Source organism: Helianthus annuus, chromosome 11, assembly GCF_002127325.2.
Source record: "Helianthus annuus cultivar XRQ/B chromosome 11, HanXRQr2.0-SUNRISE, whole genome shotgun sequence".
NCBI classification, from domain to species: Eukaryota; Viridiplantae; Streptophyta; class Magnoliopsida; order Asterales; family Asteraceae; genus Helianthus; species Helianthus annuus.
Genome location: NC_035443.2, coordinates 32722862 through 32727224, shown reverse-complemented (window position 1 = coordinate 32727224; position 4363 = coordinate 32722862).

The following is a 4363-nucleotide window of genomic DNA, read 5'->3' as shown; positions in this document are numbered from 1 at the left end:
TTATTAAAAAACACAACTTGAAATCTTGAACGCCCGCCAGATCTACAACCAACTTCCTGAAATACATGTAGTTTGAAAACATCAACAAAAGTTGTGAGAGTTCATGTGTTTAGTATGTGTGCACGAATAAACCTTGGAAACATTTGTAAGTAAGTAAGTAAGTATGTATGTATGTATGTATGTATGTATGTATGTATGTATGTATGTATGTATGTATGTATGTATGTATGTATGTATGTATGTATGTATGTATGTATGTATGTATGTATGTATGTATGTATGTATGTATGTATGTATGTATGTATGTATGTATGTATGTATGTATGTATGTATGTATGTATGTATGTATGTATGTATGTATGTATGTATGTATGTATGTATGTATGTATGTATGTATGTATGTATGTATGTATGTATGTATGTATGTATGTATGTATGTATGTATGTATGTATGTATGTATGTATGTATGTATGTATGTATGTATGTATGTATGTATGTATGTATGTATGTATGTATGTATGTATGTATGTATGTATGTATGTATGTATGTATGTATGTATGTATGTATGTATGTATGTATGTATGTATGTATGTATGTATGTATGTATGTATGTATGTATGTATGTATGTATGTATGTATGTATGTATGTATGTATGTATGTATGTATGTATGTATGTATGTATGTATGTATGTATGTATGTATGTATGTATGTATGTATGTATGTATGTATGTATGTATGTATGTGACACTTCGGGTTTTCCCGGACAATCTTTCGATGTAACGTGTGTGTACGTATGTTTTATTAAATGAAAAAATCATGAAACTATTCGTTGTTACATGCTATGTGTATTTATGTATATGTGTAATATATATATGTGTGTGTTATTGTGAGCCGAAACCATGACCCATCTCGAGACCCCTTGGTCTCGAGTGAACAGTGACAGTTGGGCCGGTTAGGGCCTTGTGACCGAGAGGCCCAAAGTCGGAACCCCTAAGCCCACCCGGAACACTATATAACCCAACCCTCACACCCCTTTTGCCTCTTTTACTACACTTATCTCACTCACCCTCATCATTCTTCTCCAAAACCCTTACAAACACCAACATCCACCATCACCTTCTTCCTCCTACTCGGAACCAAGCTCTCGGATCAACCAACAACAAGAACACCTCGGCTCTAGCTCGGAATCACCAACCGGAAGCTCACTCATCGATCCATCATACCCACACACCTTGAATCTCTATCGGTTAGTGTTATTATGTTCACTAGGTGTTTGTTGCACAATGTTGATAAATTTCCTTGAAATGTTTGCATGATTGTTGGTTATTTAGTTGATGATGGTTACTCTTGTTTGAGAAAATAGAGTGCTTTCCGGTTGTTATAATGCTTGGTTAGATGCTTGGTTAGGTCGATGATTGTTATATGTTTTGGATCATGATATGTTATATTGTTTAGGTTGAATGGTTGTTGTTATCCGGATGACATTAAGGGTTTGGATAGAGGGTTTATACATGAATTTTGGATTGGTTATTGAGGAATGGGGTTTGAGTGTTCATAGATAAGTTGCTTGAATGTTATATGAATATGATGATGAACAGCATGAATGTCACTTAAATATTTTGAATATGCTTTGTTTGATCTGATTTAGACACAAAATAGACAAGAAAACATGTTTAGTGGGCATAGTACACTGTTACATGAAAATGCAATTCTATTGGTCAGTACATTGCAGGTTCTAGAAGAATTGTTGTGCACGTAATCACGGTTGCGAGTCGCAACCTTTGGTTGCTACTCGAGACCGCACCAAGCCTTGTCGAGATCTCCCGGTTGCGAGTCGCAATCAACGCGCATCGAATCCGGTTGCGAGTCGTAACCACTAATGGCAAGTCGGAATCGCCGGTTGCGAATCGAAACCTCTGGTTGTGACTCGTAACCAAAACGTGATGAACCGAGACCTCGGTTGCGAGTCGTAATCTCGGTTGCGAGTCGCAACCACCCTTGTCTCGACTGGGCTAATTTGGTGTTATTGGGCTTTGACTGTTGGGCTTTCTGTTGACTGGACTATGTGATTGTATGATAGGGCTGACCCAATAACCCAACTGTTTGTTGTTACGCATGTCATACGTGTTGCTATATGTGTTGCCATACGTGTTCGCTATGTGTTTACTTGTACCCGACTTGACCCATATTTGGTAACCATGTTAGGACGTGGTGACCAACATACTTGACCGGGTAAAAATATCTACCGAGCAACCCAAGGTGAGTTCACAACTTAAAAGCATGCGTCCCGGTGGTTTGGGACACGAGACTAAAACAACCCTATCCCCTTGTAAAGGGGATACCATTTACATTCCTTCCCTAGTTACTGGGAACAAACTTACTTTACCTTCCCTTGTATTGGGAAACCTTTTAGTTAATTACTGTTTATACGGAATGCAACCAAACGGCACTAAACGCAACTCTATCACTCAAGTCCCTACTACATAATACCGATTAGTCGCCGGGGCCAGGCGAACGGGTTATTAGTTGATAGCGCTATTTAGGTTTTACCAACCTCACACCGTGCCATGGTATGGGATCGGTCGTGAACTAATGTACTCAGGCATCCGTCAATGATGATAGAACATTGACATCGGGGCATCCTGCGGAAACGCAAACGGTTACCTAGTGTTCGGTATTGGAAAAACAGTTTAGTCGCTTACTTTTGGGGTAGCTCCCCATGGCATGTATAAACGGATAAATTAACTGGTGAAACAAGTTTTTGGTAATTAAAACTGGACAACTAGTGAACTCACTCAGCATTATTGTTGACCCCCTTACTGCATGCTTTGCAGGTGGCCAGTGACTGGAGCAACTGCTTGGGATGTGTAGTGGTCGTCTGCCCGTGTGTTGGGCATTTATCATGCTTACCTTATGAACATTATTTAAAACGGTTTATTTATGCTTCCGCTACTTATTACTGTCTGAACTTTAAACATTGAACTCTAAACTTAACACTTGCTAATCGTATGGTTAGTAAGCACTATTTGGATATTAAATTTAATCACTCAGTATGATTGGTGGCTGGATCCTGGTCAGTCACGCCCTCGAAGCGGGTGTTATCCGCAGGTGGAATTTGGGGGTGTGACAGATTGGTATCAGAGCCATTGGTTATAGTGAACTTGGTTTTAAAAAGGGGAAAAATCTTTTTGAGAAAAACCAGACTATAACCCGTGACTCGTGACGACACTACACTCCAAGTGCAAGGCTCGACTTATCTGACCTCATAGCTCGGACCCATATTTACTTGCTTAATTGTCTTATGCTTTCTGCTTTACTATACGTACTAGTTTGCCTGATTAGATAGATACGCCTCCCCTCTTCTATCTCATTCTCGCTATGTTACGACACCTCACTCATACTATGTTTTCTGGTTATGAAGACAATGAGTGGACGCGGACGAGGAAACGTCAACATGACTCAGGCTCAGTTCACTAACCTGCTCAACACAGTGGCTGCAGCTTTCGCAGCTCACCCTATAGGTAAGCTCGTTGTTTTAGGGTGTTTAGATCCTACCGCCACATCGTCTTTTCGCCTCTAAACCTATTTCGCTTCACTCCTCACAACAGGTCAGCCTGCGCCTGTGCAACCACGTGTTTGTACCTTCAAGACCTTCATGGATTGCAAGCCTCTTCCTTTCAGTGGCACTGAGGGTGCCATAGGTCTCCTGCACTGGATCGAGAAGGTCGAAGCTGTCTTCGCTGTCTGCGAGTGTCCCCCTGCTAATTGGGTGAAGTTTGCTACTGGTACTCTTGAGGGAAGCGCACTTTCGTGGTGGAAGGCGCAAATTCAAATGCTTGGTTTGGAGACTGCTAACGCTACTGCATGGGAAGATTTCAAGGATATGATCAAGGAAGAGTACTGTCACAGGGATGACATCCACAAACTCGAGGACGAGTACTATGAACTCAAGATGGTTGGGTCAGAGATTGAGACCTACACCAAGCTGTCCAACGACTATGCAGCTCTTTGTCCAAACATGTCCCGACCCATGTACCGAAGGATCGAATTGTACATCAAGGGCTTAGTCCCAGAAATCAGGAGCCACGTAACCTCGGCCAACCTCACTGCCATACAGCATGTGGTTCGTCTTGCTCACAAACTCACCAACCAGGCTGTGGAGGAGGGCAGGTTGCCCAAAAGGATCAGTGCTGCGGAAGGAACTTCTAGTGATGGTAAACGAAAGTGGGATGGAAATCATGGCAAGGATGCCAACTCTACTCAGGCCCCAGCTCAGCAAAGGAAAACTGACAACAACAAGGGCACTCAGCAACAGGGTGGCTACCGGGGAAGCTACCCTAAGTGCAACAAGTGTAACAG